This window comes from Haliotis rubra, unplaced genomic scaffold, assembly GCF_003918875.1.
Source record: "Haliotis rubra isolate DU_JTF1 unplaced genomic scaffold, ASM391887v1 Scf165, whole genome shotgun sequence".
Taxonomy (NCBI): Eukaryota; Metazoa; Mollusca; class Gastropoda; order Lepetellida; family Haliotidae; genus Haliotis; species Haliotis rubra.
The window spans coordinates 97,859-120,844 of NW_025765614.1; the positions used below are offsets into that span (position 1 = coordinate 97,859).

The window sequence follows — 22,986 nt, forward strand, 5'->3', positions numbered from 1 at the left end:
CAATATTAATAGCAAATCCTATATGTTTTTATTGTAGATGCCAGGCGTTTTGTTCAGGGACTCACCCTGACAATGCTGCATGGGCTTCTGAACAATGTCTGGCTTCTCGATGTGTCTGGGACAACAGAATCAGTAAAGAAAGCTCGTCAACAGGATGAGATAGTAAAAATACACCCCTTTATGAATACAGAAAATGTATTATATATCTTAGCATTAACAAGACCTTTAAAACTAAACATTTCATTGTTGATAGTTTTTGTGAAGTGGTATCTGAATGAAATTCAGCACAAACATTCTGCTATGGATTTCAGTTATTATCATGATTTTTATATTGATTTTAAATGGGTTACAGGGTTCGAAATACTCCATATATTAGGGTGCCATGGCACGGTAAATATTGAAATGGCACGGATAAATAATTTTCTCAGTGCCCTTATGGCATGCCTAATTTTTTAGAGACATAACTCACCTTTAGTCATTTATTCCCCAAAACAAAACACTTACACAAATGACTGATAGTTTGGGAAGACTGATAGTTTGATTATTGAAGAGGAAATTGTGTACCGGTATGTTAGATATATTGAACTTACATATTGATAACCTGTCACAGAATTCTTAGCTATTACAGGTGCTGGGAAAGCAGAACAAATGAAGCTTAAGAAAGCCATCTCAAACAGAAGACATATCAGTGATAACAGAAAACAGGTTACATTTGTTGTTTACTAAAAATAAATTTCAAAAGATCATCTTCATTGCTACAGTCATTTGTTCTAAAAACATGTGGGCACACTTGATTTCTGATAGGCACATTTAAAATATTTGCCTGGTGCCCTAAGGCACACTTAAAAAAAAAAGTATTTCTATTCCTGGGTTACTTTGTTTAAATTTTTATACAGTGGTGTGTGCAAATAGAATGTTGCATTCCCAGTGTGATGTTAAATAATCAAGTGAACTTCAGATCCTCTCTTCTCTTATGTCAAGAGAACTAGAATAATCCTTACCTTATGTAGAAAGGCCACAAAATACAGCCAAATGCCAGCATCAGAGCCCTTCTGCTCAATATAGTATATGACACGAGAACAAGAATATTCCTGATATCTTTCAAATTGGTCCCTCTTTAGTTGGACCTTTGGCTGCAACTATGGCAAAGAGCTATAAGGAACGCATCTGGGTCCCTAACTTGTCATTTCAAACAGGTCTTAAGCAACAGGGATAAGACAAAATCAAGAGCATTTTGGGACTTGGTGCTGTGTATGGAGTCGCTGGTTTGTTCTACCCCTTGATGTGATAAGAGAAGAATTTCAATCCCACTCTATCTTTTGAGGGTTAAAGATATCTTATACTACATGCAGCACTACCACAAGTGAACATCTGTTCTAATGTATTCGACCGCCTCCGTGGTCTAGTGGTTAGAGCATCCGCCCGCAGAGCGGAAGCTCGCGGGTTCGATCCCCAACCGCGTCATACCAAAAGACGTAAAAATATGGTACTTGTTGGTCCCTGCCTGTCGCACAGCATTAATGGGTACATCAAGGACTGGTTGGCTCGGAGTCAGTATAATGTGTCTGAGTGGGGTATTCATGTTTCACTGCGGCATGGTATGTCAGTGGGCTAGCACTATAAAACCAGCTTAAGTCTGGGCTAGTACAAGCAGCCGCACATACACATACACACGCATGCACGTCGTCATATGAGCAAAATACTCTCAAGCACGACATTAAACCCGATTTCTCCTCACCTCACCTCATCTAATCTATTCATAAACTAAGTAAAAGCTGATGTGCTTTTTTACCTGGGAAGATCTGAGTTAGAATTGGTCTTCAGCAATCCATGCTTGTCGTAAGAGTTGACGAAGGGGATTAGGTGTTCAGGCTCGCTGACTTTGTTGACACATGTTATTGTTTCCCAGTTGCGTAGGTCGATGCTCATGCTTTTGAACAATGCATTGACTGATCCAGACTAGAATATTTATAGACCGCCGCCATATAGCTGGAATATTGCCGAGTACAGAATAAAACAAAATAATACTTTGAACTCTGGAAGCTCTATGTTACTTCCTTAGTTGGAAGTGGATACATCAAATCCTCACTTGGAAGGAATTGTATGACAAATGTGCTTGAGTGTGTGTTAAGTCCCCAGTAGCAAGTGCATCTAAATGAGCAAGTGTATACACAGACCCATCACTTGAAAGGAAATTCCAAGACCCCCAGGTATCAGTGTGGCGTATATTGTTGAGTCAGTTGACTTGTCAGTCTGATTTTGGGGATCATCTTGTACGTTCTGTTGTGGTCAACAGGAATACGCCCAACAGGCACTCAACTTGCATTTGTTTAGATCTTATTAAGATAATACAAAAAAAGCCTGTGCCAAGGGTGGTTGCAAACCCGTTCCAGTTAATTTCATTCATTTCAATTATCAATTTTTAAAAAACGTATCCTGTCTGTATGTTTTATCTTTCTTTTGACCCCTGTCTGACGTATTTCTACTTACTAAAAACCATCCCACTTGAATACATCTCAGCAGTCGCTTCAGTGACTACTGGTAACAGCAAACTCCTGCTTTGTTGTATTTTAATAGTTGTATGGTCCTTGCTTGGGTTGTGTCATCCACCTTCCTTCTATGTAATTAATGCTCTCTGAAAATTGTAAAATTCATTGGTAGTTATTTCACACAACAAAATCCCACCCATGCCTGCACTGCACTCAAGCCTGGAAGTGTTTCAGTTTTCATTATTTTTACTTATCCTGACTCATGATCTTTTGCTTATCTCCCTTTCCCTGTCGAATGGTAGTGGAACACTTGAATCCCTTGAAGTTCCCGAAGCGGACGTATAAACACACTCACCCACGAGTTACCTCCCTTTGCCCTTTCCCGCGCAAACCAGTTAGGTGACCTGCCGTACTTGTCACTCTCTCCCTTTTCGCCCAAGCGGATGGTTGGGCGAACACTGGAGTCCCGTATACGGCATCATATCCTTTTTATTTAGGCCTATTCTTCAAAATTACGCTGTATATGGATTTGGCTATAACTACTATGTAGTATTTGTAAATTTTTTGTAAATATTATTGACTTTGAGTCGTGTTTTCATCGTCATGTAACTTTGTTTACATTTCATGAAATCCTGCAGTGTTTGCAGGCACAGGTTATCCATGGCTGATCCTCACCCCCAATGTCCTTCGTGCATAAATCCATGTTCCTCCAGCTTGCGCTGTACTTATTGTATTGATTTATCAAATCTTCAATTTAATCAATATTTGTCTTATATTTATAGACGTGCCATGGATCGGGTGAGAAAGTCATCTCAAGTCACGATTGATAAAACTGCAGATCAGCCTTCAAACCGTATGTTGCTTGCTACTGCCGATGTTCATAATACTGGTGCTATGTTTAGTACGTTACAGAGGCAGTCTGCTGGTAAGGGAGCCAGGAAGAGATCGTCTGCATCTCAGTCGACTCCGTCTCAGACTAAGAAAAAGATGTCATCCTCTTCTACAACGCAGAAGAAGTCAGCTGTTACCAGATCGAAAGGCAAATCTACGCATGCTAGCTCATCTACGCACCAGAAATCCTTCAACGAAGATATTGTACCTCCTCACGAACTAGACGTTTTTGACGAACCCCATTACTTCTACCCGAAGTATCTATGAGATCAGCGACTCAGTCGACCTCTACTACTACGAGATCGTCCCCTACTGCAGTCACAGCAGGACAGATGTTTGACGTACTACCTCTTACTTCTAGTCATCTACACCGCAGCAGCGTCAACCTATGCAGAACTTCGACCCAGGGGGAATTTATGACACAATTCACCAACCAGATGATGGCCATGATGGAACGTAGATTCCAGGAGGAATCAAAGGCTAGGAAAAGCCTCTCATCTACCGACACCGTGCGCAAACCTACGGACATGTGCTAACCCACGGGCCTGCGCGAATCTACTCCTCTTGGAACTACATCCCAAGGCTACGTTGGCGAACATACACCTTTGCGAAGGTCTCCCCAGTCGGACGACTCTGTCATCTTGGAGGATAGAAGAGATGACTTACCTTCTCTCAAATCTACTTCTGCGAACCCTCAACGTTCGAGAACATCAAAGGATCCAGCTCCTACACCTAGCCGCTCTAGGTTGAGATCTCATATCTCGCACAGACGTTCCCGAAGTTACTCACCTCAAGCCAGAGGTTCGTGAAGAGAAGACTCACATCACAGGATTTCGCCCTACGATAGACGTTCGCGAAGAGATAGCTCACCTCACAGAGGTTCACGAAGAGATGTATCCACAGATAGAGGTTCGCGGAGAGAACACTCTCAAGATAGACGTTCGCATAGGGAGGAATCTTCAGATAGAGGTTCGCGAAACGAGGACGAAGGTTCGAGAAGGGAAACAGGTTCGCAGATGGATGAATTGTTGAGACCAAGCTCTAATAATCAGGAGACTTCGGACTTGCAAACGGACTTCATCTTCCCAGACTCAGAAGTTACAGCATGGATTGCTAACGGGTTGAACTTGGAGTCTCCTTCTAAGGATAAAGATGAAGTCTACACTTATATGATGCGTAATGACTTCAGCATAAGTCTCAAGAACGACCATATCGTTCTGGATGAGAGCCGTTATATTGAGAGCCTATAAAGCAGCAGAACTAGAACCTCCTTGAGCTTCCAACCACACACGAAGTCAGAGCACTGGCGTCAACACTAGCTCTGCACGGAAATTGCTCTATACCGACAATCATGGAGGGCTGCCTTTGGAAGTCGGATACGGTGTTTGCCAACCACTACCTCCGAGACATAGCCACTGAAGACGTCTCAGGCATTCACCAATTTGGACCTTTCGTTGTAGCACAGCAACTAACGGTTCCTCAAAGGCGCTGAGTTGGAAAATCTCACCCTTTATCACGCTGACTTGTAGATGACTTTTACTAAGGAAAAGTATTAGTTTGAAAGTCCATGCGCACAGTCTAGGATAGGCTAGCATGAGTGATTAAAGATCCTGTACGGGTAAAGATCTTACCTGTACATGAAGGGATCGCAACTCATTTATGATAAAGATCTTATCATAATCTATGGGTTGTTATAAGATATCTAGTAATAGGAGAATACTAGTTTATCTATAGGCCCACGAATAAACATGATTCAACTTGTCTGAGATTGAAGTAAGACAAGAAGTGGTCCCCCCGAGTTACAACGGAAGTTTAAAGAATAGGACCACGGAAATGCCGTTCGCAGTTCCCATGGGGGGGGGGGGGGGGGAATACAGGACGTATCTAAGGACAGCTGTTGAATCCAGTGGCTTGACCCACCACCTATTCCGACGGATTCTATAAGCTTTTTTTTTCACAATTTTTTCCAGTGATGGGTATAAATAACAAAGGATATTCATTACCATCTACCGTTTTGACATTTAATGTGCTATTCCCGATGGTAAGTAATTTTTCAATTCATCATTCTAATTTGGTGACAAACGGATTGTCCTTTTTGTTGATATTTTAGATTTTAATTATCTACAGTGGCACAAATTTGGTTGTCAAAGGTGTAATACTGATAATCTTTTAATAAATCATATCAAGATAACTTGTTGCCCGTGAAGATCCGGGGTAGAATAGGTCTGTAGCAACCCCTGCTTGCCATAAAAGACTACTGTGCTTGTCGTAAGAGACGACTAACGGAATTAGGCACGGTGGTCAGGCACTGTATTGTCTGGTTCAGACTCGATTATTAACAGACCGCCGTCACATAGCTGGAATATTGCTGGGTGCTGCGTTAAACAACAAACAAGATAACTTGTGTTTTATCTATATTTCAGATGGAATAAGTAGATTACAAGAGCAGTTGAATATTATAAATAATTGTGTTCAGCTTGGACGTTAAATGTTCTTCTTGAAAATTAAACTAATTTTTTTTTGTAAAGGTGGAATTGTTAAACAATGTGAGACATGGTATTATCATAATGAAATTGTAGAAGATGGGTCATCATTAGTCTAATGTACTTATATTTACACACGTCTTTAAATTTAACTAAAACAGTGTCACTTTTGGCTTTTAATGGGAAAAGGTCACAAACGAATCTTTCAAAATCCTACTCGAAACATTTTTGAAAATATTTTATTCAAAAGAATTATGATCTGTTATGTTATTTGTTGAATATGCCATTTTTCCTTTATACATAAAAAAGTACTGGCTATATTCCAGAATTACGGTAGCCTTAAATATCAGATTCGGAGCACATACATACGGAGCTCACGAATATTAAGGAATCATCAGGCATGTACTAGCATTACACAAGGAAACAGGACCACATTGACGCAATAAATAGGCTTATTTTTAAACTTATCCTATCTCACGGTATGCACCTCTTCTCTTCTTCTACGACCATGTTGGAAACGTGCTGTAGGCTAAGTTGAATCAAATCTTGATGGCCTCTGACCCGCCCTGACGTCTGCCCTCACTCCGACATCAGCACCTGTCAATCATCTCTGTAAGCGTGGAGCTCGCTCAGATGATCATATGACTACCTGTGCCTGTCATTCTCTTTCTTGTCGCTACGTCGTGTGGACGTGTGCTTGTCTATAGAAAGTTTGTTTGCGTTTTTTCTTCAACTATGGGAAAGTCTAATCGCAGTAGTTCTAAGAAACGAAAGCATTGTGATAAATGCAATAGTAATTTCTCGGCGGCGGATCCACATGCCTTATGTGTTGACTGTTTAGGCAAATGTGAATGGTCGCGTCATTGTTCTTTTTGTAAGGATCTCTACAAGGATGATTTCTCGGCATATCGCCGGGTGGCTGGTAGACGTTTATCCGATCGAGATCGCCGTCAACTATCTGAGGGTCCGTCGGCATCGAAACGGCAGTCCGTCGTTCGAGGTCCCCGTCTCCTACTGAAGATTTCTTAGGGGAGGCGTCTGATTCTTACCTCAGTGAGAACTTACGACAACTGTTCCGACCGCGTGGCCTTGACCCCATCACGTTGGAGACTCGTCTCCATCTAGCGTTGTTGTGTTGTCTACGTCCTCTCCACAACCTCATCTGTCTACGGTGGTTGTTACTTCGTCTGATTCGCATTCGGTGTCTCAGTCGAATGTGTCACTTGCTTCTAGACCACCACTTTATTCTAGTGCACCACTTGCCTCACAAGCGTCCTTTAGGCCAGATATCGGTGAGAGGGCCGCTTGTTTCCGATCACGTGATGTCTTTCAGAGCACTGCTTGTGTCCAATTCGGCGCTTACTACTAGTACTCCCGGTTTGGTACTATCTCCCGGTGTTCCCGCATTGGCGCTCTCTACTGGGGGTCACGGATCAGCGCTTACTACCGATGGTCCAGGATCGGCGCTTACTACTGGTGGTCTCGGTTCGGTGCTTACTACCGGTGTGCCCGGATCGGCGCTTACAACTGGCATTTCCGGATCGGCGCTTACTACTGGTGGTTCCGGATCGGCGCTTTCTCCCGGTGCTCCCGGATTGGCGCTTCCTCCCGGTGTTCCCGGATCGCCGCTTACTACTGGTGGTCCCGCATCAGCGCTTACTACTGGTGTTCCCAGTTCGGCGTTTTTTTTACCTGTGTTCCCAAATCGGCGCTTCCTCCCGGTGTTCCCGGATCGGCGCTTACAACTGGTGGTTCCGGATCGGCGCTTTCTACTGGTGTTCCCAGTTCGGCGCTTATTACCGGTGCTCCCGGATCGGCGCTTCCTCCCGGTGTTCTTGGATCGCCGCTTACTACTGGTGTTCCCAGTTCGGCGCTTATAACCGGTGCTCCCAGATCGGCGCTTACCTCCGGTTTTCCTGGATCGGCGCTTCATCATGATGCTTTTAGTTCAGCACTCACTCACAGTCTTCCTGGTTCAGCGCTTACCTAAAGTATTACCGGTTCAACGCTTACTCATGGGGTTCCTGATTCTACACTCACTTATGGTGCTCCCGGTTCAGCGCTTACTCATGGTGTTCCTGGTTCGGTGCTTTCTCATAGTTCACTGGCTCCAGTATTGAGCTAGGCTAGTGATAACTGTCAAACTGTCCCCTTCCTCACAAGAGTCAAGCACGCTGATGTATAAGTTCTGCAATGGGAGTCGTAGATGAACTTGTAGCTCTACAAGAACCTTTATGTATTCAACACAATTGGTTATTTACGGTGCTTCATTGAGACCGATGACTATAGTCTACAAGTAACAGCCTTAAGCAAGTATGAACTTCAGCTGATCATCTGTTAAGATGACGATTACATTATCTTCAGTGAAGAAGGAAACAATCACAATAGCCAGGGAGACAGTCTACTTACATCGGTATTACGCGGCGAAATCTTTCGCGCGTTTTCCACTCAGTCTGCTGTACACGTGTTCACTCGTGTAACTCCGGGAGATTACGGACAAGGCCGAGTGTTGATGAAGAAATCAACGACTGCACAAGCTTTTACAAGGATCTTTTTCCTGCAACACCGGTGACGTCACATCGCGGGAATCTTAGATGAATCAAATGCTGCAATTTGATTGGTCCATGAGAGACAACGCCCTGCGCTGAAGTCGAGCATAGCTCACATAACAGGAAGTCGTGTATAGTTGTAAACAGCTTTTCAACGGGGGAGACTTTTGATGATACATCGATTAGGAAGTACCTGACAGACTTGCCTTGGTCCGACGAAGCGTATACCTATCCCAGCCTTTAATTGCCAGTGATGATGAACGGTGCCCTTCGCGGTAGGAGTGATTATGTCGAGTTTGTCAGTCAGCCGGGAGATGCAGTTTACCGCGGGTGCCAGACGGAATCGGCGAGGCGCTTTCACTTTGGCTGGGTTTACTCGGTTTTTTAGCTGAAGGCCTCAGTTCAGAGGTCACTGCAGCTATGTCCGGACTGTCCGTAGGCATCGATGTTACTACCTTCGCCTCTTTATCGAACGTGTCTGGAGTCATTGGTCTTTTTTACCTCTGCCATTCAATCAACTTTACCAATGTTCCGGTAGACTGACGATCCCATGCATCGTATTTACTAACTTTTTTTTCACTCCATCTGGTGGACGAAAAACTTCATTTGGCGAACGTTCCTACATTCATTGTTTATATGGCCTTCATCACTCTGTGTACAATGTGTACGTTGCTGACATCTTCATGCCACGAACCTCCTACATTCAGCACTTCTTCAGTGCTGTTATGGTAGCTTGGCTACTCGAACGTATCGTATCTCAGACGGCTGTTCTACGCTCCACAATCGACACTCTCCTTCAGAAACTTGCGATCAAGCCCTGGGCCTGGCTCTGACCGACCTGGGGTTCTATTTGCCAATCTTTCTGGTGCCAAAGAAAGATTCGGACAAGTTGAGATTAATTTTCAATATGAAGATTTTCCATAAAATGGTTCTACAACCCCCGCCTCACTTTCGTATGGTGTCGGTGGCTCTTCTCAACAATCATCAAGCCGGGAGACTACATGGTCAGTCTCGATCTCCAGGATGAGTACCTTCACATCCCGATTTTTCCGGCTCTTCGAAAGTTCCTTCGGTTTGTCTTCGAGGGCACCCACTATCAGTGGCGTGTCCTCCCGTTTGGAATTTCTTCGGCCCCGTGGCTGTTCACACGGTTATCGAAGCCTATCACCTGTTTCCTTCACCGCAAGGGGATAGTGTTCGAAGCTTACATCCACGACTGCATTCAGGCGCAGACCGATCATGCCCTTTTGCTTCGTCACATGCAGTTTGCGATACAGCTTTTTCGCCAATTAGGCTAGTTAATCAATCTGCAGAAATCGGAACTAGCCCCTATGCGCCGTCTTCAATTCTTTGGAGCAGTGTTCGACACAGAGTCCAACAAACTCTTTGTCCCGAGAGATTGTTTCTGCAAGATTCAGCAATTGGTTTCTCTGGCACTGGTGCAACCCAGGACGCTTCGTCAGTGGCAGGAGCTCCTGGGCCCCTTGATGTCGGCTCAGGCGTTCACCCTCAGTTCTTTCTAGCACCTTACATCAGAGTGGGAGATCCCGTTGCCTTGATCTCTCTACCTCTGCAGCTCCATACCCATCTCCTGTGGTGGATGGAAGCATTGAATGTTTGCGACGGAGTTTGTTAAGGGCCGTTTGTTCCGTCTCACCACCTGTATGTGGACGCGTCTCTACACGGGTGGGGAGCTCAGCTTCTCAATCAACTAGTGGCAGGCCGGTGGTCTCCCATCGATCGCGTCTGTCACATCAACGTTCTGGAGTTCAGGGAGGTGATGCTTGCAATCAGTCACTGGCAGGATGTCCTACGAGCAACTTCCCTCATGATCCGGTCGGACAACGCAGCTGTGGTTTGGCATATCAACAGGATGGGGTCCACGGGGTCTACTCAACTGCTGCAGTGGACCCAACGGTTCTTCGATCTGGTGGACTCTCTCCACATCTTGGTACGAGCCACCCACATTCCGGGGCTGTAGAATGTCATCGCAGATTCTCTGTCCCGACCAAGTCGTCCCTCTCCAACGGCATGAGAATTGCATCCTCAGGTGTTCCAGACCTTTTGCCTTCCGTTGACGACTCCAACAGTAGATCTCTTCGCCACCCGATTCAACCATCAGCTGCCTCGGTTTGTGTCACCGATTCCGGATCCTCTGGCTTGGGACCTCGATGCTCTAGCCATTCTGTGGGAGGACCTGAACGCTTACGCGTTTCCACCAGTGGCCCTTCTTCCTCGCATGTTACTGAAACTGTGCGCAACTCAGGGGATGACTCTGCTTTTGGTCGCGCCCTATTGGCCGGCCAGAAGTTGGTCAGTAAACTTTCAAGACCTAGCCAAACCAGATCCCATGTCACTTCCCGTTCGACACGATCTCCTGGTACATCCGCACTCCCACCAGCTACATTGGTCCCTGTTGACGCTCCATCTGCACACTTGGCACATCTACATCAGTCATTAACGGCGAAGGGCTATTCTAAACGGATGGCTCCTGCCATTACTACAGCGCATCGTACTTCTACGAGGTCACTCTACTTTGACAAATGGAAGAATTTCGAAGCGTATTGCAGGAAGAGGGGCGTCTCATCACCCACTAGGGCGTCCCCGCAGATGGTGGCAGAGTACCTTCAGCATCTCCGAACCTCCAGAAAACTCAAAGGTTCTACACTATCTACCTATCTGGCGGCTCTTAACGCGGTTATTGCAGCTGCCTCAGGTGTGAAGGTGTCCACTGTCCCTGAACTCCAGTCTCTCCTCCAGTCTTACAAACTGGCTGACCAATCTCGGAAGTTCCCGTCCTCCAGCTTGGGATCTTTCCGTTGTACTTGCTCATCTCACGTCAGCTGATTATGAACCTTTGGAGGTGAAAGATTTCGAACATGTCTCCTTTAAGACCTTCTTTCTATTGGCCTTGGCTACGGCTGCTCGTATTTCTGAGTTGCATGCCCTTGATGTTTCTCGGGTAAGGTTTGAAAGGTCTAGACATGCGAAAGTTTTCCATGGTTTGCAGTGGAATTTTCTCGCCAAGAATCAGTTACCAGGACAGCCGGATCGCACATTCACGATTCAGCCGTTGTTCACTATCTTCGGCCCAGATGACACTGAGGATCTGTCCTTATGCCCGGTGCGTGCCTTAAGGATTTACCTAGATGCCTCACAGGATCGCCGCAGATTGCGTAAGAGATTGTTCATTCCATTGTCTACTGCCTCCACCTCGGAAGTCTCCCGTACTACTTTGGCGTTTTGGATGCGAACTACGATCCTGCGTGCTTCTGCCTTTGCTGACCTGCCTCCACCGTCGACGGCGAAGCCTCATGCGACTCGAGCTCTTGCCTCCACCATGGCTCTTCACAGAAATTGTTCCCTGCGGTCCATCATGGAGGGCTGTTTTGGCGATCAGATACGGTGTTTGCTTCACACTACCAGAGGGACCTCTCAGTTACAGACGTGGAAGGTCTACATCAATTCGGCCCCTTGGTCCTGGCGCAGCAATTGTCATTGGCCCGTGTTCGCAAATAAAGCAATCCTTCCTTGGTCAGGTTTGCTTTGTACCTAATATAAGATACCGATGTTATCCATGTCTTGGTACTTTTTTCTCTTGGGCTTAGATCATTCTCACCTATGGGAATAGGGCGTGTCTGCACTGTCATAAGTTATGACTTCATAGACTGTGAGGCCAGTCTTGTGCTACATGCAGAGATGACTCCGCTTACTGACCTCTACTCTCTGAGCAATTACGTCAGTTAAGTGTTGATTTCCGATTACCTACATGGTTTTCGAAGCGTTCTGCTCCTGAGTGCTTTCTCACCTTTGGTACGTTAGGGAGATTGGTACTGAACGTTAAACTAGTTGAGCATCCGAACTATTCCCTCTTTCACCGCCTTCCTGCGTGTGTCTGTTGGGGGTAGTTTCGAAGCAGGGACTGGCCAGATTAAGGTCCTCGACTTTAATTCACGGGGGTCACCTGATAAATCGTTGGGCGGCGGGGCCTACTTGCCAAACTGCGTCCTTTTGCTTGTCAAAAGTTGCGGCCGAAAACCACATTAATTCGGGAGCACCCACTCCCTAGAGTTTTTGTGCTGTGTAAGCCAAGGGGTTACATGAAGAAACCCATCTCAAGTTGGAGTTTGCATATCGGGAGTTGGTGCTTTCTCCTGGCCTCTTGGGTTATGCGTTTTTCCTGGTGGTAGTAACAGGGTAATCTGCGACCCGCCTACCAACCGTGGGATTGTGCATACCGTGAGATAGGATAAGTTTAAAAAATTGAAAATTTTATTATAAATTGTATATTTATATACTTATCATATCTCACGCGATAGGACCCACCCGACCTGCCCCACATCACAGATTACTAGAACCTTCAAGACGAGAATGACAGGCACAGGTAGTCACATGATCGTCTGAGCGAGCTCCATGCTTACAGAGATGATTGACAGGTGCTGATGTCGGAGTGAGGGCAGAGGTCAGGGCGGGTCAGAGGCCATCAAGATTTGATTCAACTTAGCCTACAGCACGTTTCCACACATGGTCGTAGAAGAAGAGAAGAGGTGCATACCGTGAGATAGGATAAGTATATAAATATACAATTTATAATAAAATTTTCAATTAAAGATAATATTGGGTGAGATAAACACAGCCGAATATCAGATTCGGAGCACATACATATTCAGAAATCGTCGGGCATACCCTAGCATTACACACGAGAACGGGAATATCCCGACTGGCTCGATATGAGGTGTGTTCAGATGGAATTTAGGCTTTGAAACACTGCCAAAGAAACCCTCTTGTTTGACAAGAACACGGGAATAATCCCGACTTCTTCCAAGTGGGTTCCTCTCCAGATGAAATTCTATCTACAAATAACAACACAGGCTGTGTCGGAACCTTTTTATCTGATGACCATGTCTTTAGCCCACACATGTGACATGAAATGCGAGTCAACGGCACTAGGAGTAGGCAAGGTCGAGAGCAGAAAAGGATATTGTGTTGTGTATCCCTTGTAGATTAAAGGAAGGCTTGTTGTTTATATTTGTATGTTTGTACTTTCGACAATATACGGCAAACGTTGTATATGTAACATGTATAGAAAGCATTGTATATATGCTCATGGAGGCTCCTGGGGGTACGGGTGTTCCTCTGTTCTTTTCCAGGCTTCTTCACAAGCTTTGTATTGCACTGTGGGTGAAATTCTGGACAGGAATATTGGGGCGCCTGTATTTTCAGGTGTTCCCTTGTTTGCTTCCATGAGTATGTAACAGTTTAAACATGAGGTGGAAATTGCAGTATTACTTTTGAGAATGTATAGAGTGTTGAAAATATATATAACATGTTTAACATGAAGTGGATACCTTTAATCCCTTTTTGACAATGTAACCATTTTATGGAGAAATATGTATAACTAACTACCACTACCCCCCTTTAAATCATACACACACACACACACACACACGACCGCCTCCGTGGGGTAGTGGTTAGAGCGTCCGCCCGGAGAGCGGAAGGTCGCTGGTTCGATCCCCGACCGCGTCATACCAAAAGACGTTAAAATATGGTACTTGTTGGTCCCTGCCTGGCGCTCGGCATTAATGGGTACAACAAGGACTGGTCGGCTCGGAGTCAGTATACTGTGTGTGAGTGGGGTATTTATGTTTCACTGCGGCATGGTATCTCAGTGGGCTAGCACTATAAAACCAGCTTAAGTCTGGGCTAGTACAAGCATTCGCATATACACATACACACGCATGCGCGTCGTCATCTGAGCGAAATATTCTCCAGCACGACGTTAAACCCAATTTCACCTCTCCTCACCTCACCTCACTTCACACACATGGCCATGTCCCCATTTATAGCTACTTTCATCTTAGTTATACCTCTGTCTCTCATTAACTAACAAATACTGCTAGTTTTTCACATTCGCTTCATAGCTTCCGCTTTTTTACTTCGGGCGGTGGGGTGGCCCAGTGGTTAAAGCGTATTTACTGGAATATTGCTAAAAGCGGCGTAAAACCAGACTCACTCACTCACTTGTTTACTTCATCTCATGTTTTTAAACGTTTCCATTCAAAATTCAGTTAAGTTAACGCCCCTTCATTTACATTTTGGGGGGTACGGTGGTTTATCCATATTATCATCTTAGGGACATCATTCACCATGGTAAATGCTAACGTTCAGGTCAAGTTTGTACCTAATCCTAGAGATGGACGTATATTACTCCATGCTGGTTATGAGTACCCAAAGAAGAACAGTTACAAGGAGACGATATTCTATAGATATAAAGAACATGCCAGCGGTTGTCCTGCTAATTTCAACACCAAGAATGACATCAATGTCAAGTTTGCAAGACCACACAACTACCAGTCAGACCACCACGCTCCAGATGTTTTGGAAAATATTTTTCAGGGCTTTAAACACATGCACACTATATATCATCTATTATGGAATGCGGATTTCCGAAAGCCAGCTTGTGAGTCACTTATGAGATTCGTATTATCTTAAAACCTTGTAGGCGCTTGGATAGTACTGCTGTGAACGAGATCTCCTCATCTTGCCACCACCTATTTTTCACAATGTGTGATGAAGTCAAGCGATGTCTTTGGCTTAAAAATAGAAGTCACCGGGGGTCTTCTCAAATTTCTACTAGAATATCCACAACATCAAACATTAAACTGAATCATGAGGACCATCCCATCCCATCTCACCTCTAACTGCACAGTTTGACGTAGTATGGTTGACACCAGGGACGAATCTGTAAGTTGTTCTGTATATTATTAATCTTTCTGTAACCATCTGACCAAACTTTGGAGAAAACTCCGTAATCTAGATAGAGGCGACAAAACCATTTCCACATTCATAAGAAATCTCTGCCTAAACCAGAGTTGATTGTACAATTGTGTCTATATCATGAGCAGTTATTTGTTATAGCAGTACTACAGCTGTATGATGTTGTTGGTGAATAAATCGGATCTGAACCAATCAATCCAGTGATTGTCACCATGCGATACGATGCATCACTATGAAATGAAATATCAGGTGTTCGTGAAAAGGTGGGCGTATCCTGCCCCACCGGTGGCACCCGTCATAAACATATGCCAAGTCTAGTCATTTGGTAACCTGAAATAAATCGGGAACGTATGGTATAAGCCAAAGTAGGGATTTTTTGTTACTGATGCATCACACTTTGAAATGTCCTCAATATGTCTACCATAAAACTTCTTGAAAGCTTTTCTGAGACCTTGAATGTTGTAAACTTTATCAAACAACTGATGAGCAAGAGTTGCATGGCGCTCTTTGAAATCCTAATGAAAAGAGCACACTTGCTTGTACGTCAAAAGTTGTGAAATGTAAACACCAAAGGCTGGACCGGAACTGTTGGATTATTTCTCGACGTGAACGGGAAGTATCTTGGAAAGTTGAAATCATCCCTTTTGTATAATACATGACATCATAAACTGAACAGATCACAACACTACCATCTGCAATAGCACTACATCAACTGTCTTAGCATATTTCATGTATCCGAATGTTCCATCAAATACCGTGAAGAGTCTGAGTCTTGCGAGTCACAGTCTTGCGGCCAGCCACTCTGTCCAAACACAGATTTTGTAGTTTCTTCCAGAGCTGGATATGACTTGTGTTTTCGTCTCTTTGTTGGGTAGTTGCCAACGGCATCTTGCGCAATCGCCGTAGATACTGTTGCATGTTCTTTTTGAAACCATTCGATCGTACGCCAGATGGAATGATGCTGGTGTCCCACGAGGTTAGAAAGACCGCTGCCATGACGCCAGGAACCGGATCCATAGTTCTTCGGTTTCAGGAGCGTCTGGGCAAAAATCTGGCCTGTCTCGTCTCTGATTTTAACAGCTTGGTCTCATGGCATTGAGAATTTTGGTTAGGACTAGTTGATTATTGTCTGGTGCATGAGTGAGTGCGATACCAACCTGGGAGCACACTGTGTGACGACGCTGAAATCGATAACCTGCCCTCGGAGGTGTATATATAATTTCCTGGAGAACAGGACGTTTTTCAAAACAGTTGTTAGTTTTTGCAAATAACTAGAGAACAGAATGTTTTTATTACTGAAGATTATTTGAAGATGAATGTGAAATAGTATTTATGAAGTACAGTATAAACAAAGAAAATAACTGGAGATTAGGGTGTTTGATAACAGATGACTTTTTTCCCGATCACCGCTGTGATTGTGCCCTATGGATAAAACTCTCATATGAAATGTTTACAAGTTACAAAGACGTACTTTTAGGATGTGTATACACACACACACACACACACACACACACACACACACACACACACACACACACACACACACACACACACACACACACACACACACACACACACACACACACACTACACGTCTGGGATACACACACACACACACACACACTGAACACACTGTGTACACACACACAGTTCCCTATTATGATCACAACTAGGGGTGACTATTGAGGGGGAAACAACTATTGCGATAGCGATAGTCTATTGTGATCAACTATTTCAATACTATTGCACAGGTCTTTTCTCCTTGAATTGTCTCATTTGAAGTTATTTCCCATGTTTAGTGTTTAGCTTATTTGAAATAAAAACAAGCTGAAGTAGTTTCAGTCTCTTAATAACTGACAAGAAACCCATATCAAGTTTGTTTAAGAGGTTACAGGGACGGATAACTCTAACACAGAGTGAAGGAATCTGGTACTTCTTGTATTTTGCGCTGTGCATTTATCAACAGACGTCAATTACTAAACTATCGATAGTCACACATACTGTCGATGCATCGATAGTTATTCGTTTCTACCATCGATTAATTTATATCGGAGACTCAACAATTGCAATCCATCGATAGTTCGATGCATCGTTACAGTCCTATTATTAGACACTGGTCTGATAAGGGTTTATTGACAGTGAAAGACTTATGTGATGAACATGGATTAATGCCTTTGATAAGTGAAAGATAAAATACAACATAAGAGGGACACTATTAGACTATAACTATCTACTTCACATCTTTCCTGATATTTGGAAAATGTTATTTAATAGACAAGAATCATTCCTCCCTACAATGTATACATCAATGTTTACCAAAGAAATATATGAAAGCTGCAAAAGGGTGCAAGACTATTTTATGACAAGCTGATTTCAAAAATGATAAACTTGAGATTTGTACTAAATGGGAAATGATATTCAGTGATTGTGAATTTGATTGGCACAATTTTTTAACTTCTATAGACAAGGATTGAAAGATGTTAAACATCTTTATTTTCAACACAGATTTTTGCAAAGAATTATTTGTACTAAAAAGGAATTATTGAAAATGAACCTGATTGACAATGATCTGTGTGTTTTTTGCAATGATGTTTCTGAGAGCATTTGTCGTGGTTTTTGGGAATCTTGTAAAAGCATGAAATTCTGAAATGATCTAGAACCCTGGATTAATAACTATTTACCACGAAAAATAAACATCACAAAATATTTGATTTGGTTTGGTACATTGCATAATGATGAATTACTAAATCGAATCATTATCTCTGGCAAAACATATATCAATTTATTATAAGGGTAATGCTATTTTTGAGGGTATTATCATTTGCAGAAGCGCGAGGTCTTCCATTAACTGCCCGACGAAGGATAGCAGTTGAAAAAGACCGAGGGCTTCTGCAAATGATAATGCCCTCAGAAATAGCATTACCGTTATTATTGCTAAAATACATGGAATTTGTGTTGAAAAGAAAAAGGAAACAGTGAAGGGATTTGACTGTAAGTTTACTCAAAACCAACTTCTGACGGGGTTGACTGACCGAATGCAATTACGTCATCGAACAATTCAAGTGACGTCACAACAGAACGTGACGATATTCGACCTTGGCCTTTGACAAGACCATGGACTGCAACATGTCAAACTATGTCAGACACAACGTCAGTTTTCGGTTTTGGTCCAACAACAACGTTAATAGTGCAATTGTTAAGGTTAGCACCAGCAAGAAAGCCTATATTACCGCTAAAGCGGGAATTCGGGTTGCTTTGACTTGTTTGCCCCAGAATATCTGCCAGTACAGTCCAAAGCCCATGTCGAATGAACCGTGAGCCCACGCACCCACTATGACGTCACTTGACAACAGAACTGATAGTGGCCCGTCGTTAAGGTTGAGCGGTCCAATATCATTTCCAGCGCCCGCAAATATTTGATAATAGGTTGGCCGTTTCATGATAATTCCATGTATTTTAGCTATAAGTAATGTTTAAGCAATCAATTCCAAAATTCATTAATTATTAAACGGTATTAAAAGCAATATCTTCAGTAGAAAAATGTATTTCAAAGAGAAACAATGAAATTGAAATTTCAATCATAATTGGAATTCACTCATCCCAATATTCAGCAACTAAGTATAATTACATCTTTACAGCAATCTATCTTCACCTTTTCTGTGTTTGTTGTTACTGTATACCTTTGATGCTGACTTTGTAACCATGGGAACCAATAATAATAATAAAGAATCTGATAGATTGCTTTTTACAGGAGGTGGCCCGTATAGACAAACATATTTCAGAATCCTCTTTCCACAACATATTGCATATATAAGACACTCAAAGAACTGAATGCACACTTGCAAGGCTTCAGATTATACACATGATTCTGCACAACAATTTTCATGAGTATGAAGAAAGTATTTAAATCATGAGAGCATGAGATCGGCTCTAAATCATGGTGGCGTCTAGTCAAAAGGTATATAAATCAATACATTCCTTATAATCAGTTTCCTACAGTCATCTATAAAGTCAATATATTCGACAACGACCAAGGAACTGCTACAGCTTTAAACAACCTCCTCTCTGAACCAGTAGTAGTTTTGCTATCTAAAAACGAAATGTTTGTCCAGATAGACGATGGGCGAGCCGGTGTTGATTGACAGCTGAATATGTCGAGGGCGTAGCCCGAAACCACAATATATACCGTTTATGGATAGTAGTATCCATGAATGTTCAAACTATAGACCAGTTGCTTTAACAATCTTTGAGAAGTGCACATTCAAACATACTTATAATGTCTTCCAATCAAATCATACGTTAATCAGTGCTCACTCCGGATTTAGACGTGGCGATTCTACATGGTATCAACTAACTGATTTGTATCAGACGTTATCTAAAGCACTTGAAGAGGTAAGAGAAATTAGAGCCGTGTTCTGTGATATCAGCAAGGCTTTTGACGGTGGCATCAAGGCTTCCTGGACAAACTCTGGTCTTCGGGTATAACTGGAAAATTATGTAACTGGTTCAAAAGTTACCTAAGAACTAATTTGTGGTTATCAACGGTCATAAATCTACCCAGCGGCCGGTCTTCGCCGGTCTGAGCGGCAGGTGACATTTAGCCCAGTGAAAACCGAAGCCATGCTATGCTGTTTCCTAAAAGTAACTTTTCCAGCCCCACAGCCCTCTCATAAATTGTTTACGGAGTCTAAAATATCGCCTCAAGAGCGAAACACTCTACATCCTGTATAAATCAGTCATGATTCATACATTTGATTACTGCGATCACATGTGGGATAACTGGACACACGAACAATGTAAACTAGCCCTCCAAAGTATCTGTGGTGCAGTAAGAGGCACGAACCACGAACGTATATACAGAGAAACTGGACTCCTTTCTACCGTCTGTTATCCAAATTTGGAACTCCCTTGCTAGTACTACCCGAAACGCCCCAACACTTGCACAGTTTAAACGTATCATAAACAAGAATAGACCTCTGTGTCCAAATGTCAGACAGTATGCTAACTTCGGATCACGCCATTGTCAGATAATACTATGCAGACAACGTCTTGGTTGTAGCGATTTGAACTCTCACCTTGTTGATAGGCATTTGCCTGGAAACCCCTCCTGTCCTTGTGGCCATTCCACAGAGGATCCACTACATTATGTTTTTGTCTGTCCTCGTTTTAATCACTTGAGACAAAACAGATATTTCTACGTTAAAGGATTTGATATCAAAACTATTCTATAAGGTGATACTGAGAGTAATAACCTAGTAACATCAGTCCACAATTATATTCAAGAAACAAATCGATTCACTAATATATAAAATCTAGCAACGATACTTGACTACTCTATTAAGACTGTACCGTTATTATCAGTTTAACTCCAAGAAACTTCACAACATCAACAATGTGGATGCGCATTTTGTTTCCTTTAATTAATGTGTGACGTCTGTGTGTGTATATTCCATATTATGTGGAGAGAAGCATTTACATAGGCAATTGTGCCTGTTTGCCAATCCCCCAAATCCTATTGTGTGTAAATATATACATATACATGGCATCTGAGGAAATAAATATTGTTTAAATCAAAATTACCTTCGCTTTCAAACAAGTCTGGAAGACTTGTGTCTGTGGTCCGAACTTCTAACAAATCAGCGAGATTTCCTTGTTGTTGAAGTATGGATTTACTTGGAAGACTGCACAAGTTCTGTCAGGTGATCCAAAGTTCTAGCCAATAAAACAAAGCTTGCTTTGCCGGAAAGTATTAGTGACCGTGCATGTGTGACTGTGAACGCTTTCGATTGCATCGGAATGTGTGTACTGAATCTTGCAAAACTAGTTTGATGTCCTATACGTTGATATATTTATTACACGGGTCACTTACAAAGGTTGCAATTTCGATCAACGGAAATATACAAACAACACATGACTTGTCATTACATGCACTGGGTTTAAATGGAACATAAATCTCTAGCAAGAGACATTTACATGTGTTTACATGTTACCATATCACATGTTACAACCATACATATATGTCTTTTTAATAGTGTTGTACTTCTTGTGGTTTTCCATAGCATTGGGCTAATAGTTTAAGTTTCCCTCTTCATGCCGTCCCGAATCTCTTCCGGAGATGGATCTGTCGGATGTAGCGGTCTTCGACAGATGTCGTGACTCTAGTCTTCTCGATCTGTTATCTGTTATAGAGAAATTTTATTGCCGCTTCATGGACGTCCTCGCAGCTGCCAGATAAGTATAGTAGGTAGAATTCGACACTACTTGCCGCTTTCCACATCCTCCAAGAATACTTGTCCCCGCATCGGTGAATGTTATGTGCGAAACTATACTGGTGGAATAAAGTAACTGGGCATTATTTGATGTTATGTCATTTTTTAATGCAAAATGATGTTAATAACATGACTTGTGGTGTTTTCCTTAATCTCTGCTTAACTGCTGACAGGATAATATCAAAATCTGTACGATTTGACTCTAGACCTCGTGACTCACCATTGAATAGATGTGGTGTCAAAAGTCAGTTAACAAATTCAGTATCGTGTGTGTCCACCATTATCGTTGATGCAGACTTGACAACGACGGCACATAGACGACATTAAGTGATTGAAGAAAGCTTGGGGAATGTTGTTCCATGTCTGAACCAACGCTTGTCCCCATTCAGCTAACGTCAATGGGTTTGACATAAACATTCTGGGTTTGACATAAACATCGCTCCATTTCATCCCAAGCGTGCTCGATAGGGGACATGTCCGGAGAAATAGCTGGCCATGGGAATACAGGAATATTCTGCTGTCTCAGACTATTGTTTCAAATATTAGTCAATAGTTTGCCAGAAACACTGAAAAGTGACATAGCAGGTAATTTTATCTCCATTTTTTATAAAATGGGATAATGATAGCTACGTGTTTCAAAACAATATTTTCACATATAACTAATCAACTTTAAATTATACACTGTGCTCACATTCACTTGACTGGGAATATTTTAGTCTGACGTTAGTGGGGTCCGTCATATTTTCTGAGCGTATTCATTTTAAGTTCGACCAGGGGTACACAGCTTGGTTACATGCAAGGTCAGACAACGGGTAGACACTGCATAATCACTAAATCACAATAGGACTCTATACAAATTCTTCAGTTGGAGATATATTTTACAGCCATTTTAACAGCAAGTTTGGATATAAAGGTGAAATAAAATGCTATTAATTACGTTACAATATGTTTTCGTCCTCCTCCTCCCAAAACCTTCAAAGTACATTTCAGCTTACCAAAATTTTTAAACGTAGCATTTGTGTGATTTTAATTTATGGCTTAACCTTCCTACAATCGCCAGCGGCAGAAGGGATGGTATAAATCCAACTTGGGTCCATGCAGGTAGCAAAGGTACTGCAAGTCCCCATGGTCCCTAGTATGGTGATCTACCTTCGGTTGCCGGTGATCTATAGCCCGTTTTTTTATATTGTATTGTCCTAATTTGAAATCCAGTTTTAGAGATAGATACTAGTTTTATTTATTGTGTCTGTGATGTTCTAGTTGGTTTTACTGTCCTTCGTTGACAGGTTTATATAACTTACATGTATTTATGATGAATTCAAAACTTCTTTATAGTCACGATATGGCTGAAATATTGCCGATGTGACTTAAAATCTTAACTCACTCACTCACTACAATATCTACTAGACACATAAAGGAACTGTGCACACAGAATATTCCTTCAGAATTCGAATACGACACAGAAAAGACGAAATGAAGTAGACACTTTCTAAGCTGAAGTATCGGACCACAAGAAAATGTCAAAAGA

At 42.6% G+C, this 22,986-nt stretch overlaps 1 long non-coding RNA gene across 1 annotated transcript; it reads right to left on the reverse strand.

Annotated features, from left to right (window-relative positions):
• Positions 1-759: 759 nt before the first annotated feature.
• Positions 760-22,986, reverse strand: LOC124271977. The gene is made up of 4 exons (XR_006897191.1): positions 22,851-22,986; positions 19,541-19,543; positions 14,301-14,308; positions 760-770 (listed from the first exon to the last, which is right to left on the reverse strand). It is a non-coding gene; the product is annotated as an uncharacterized LOC124271977 (long non-coding RNA).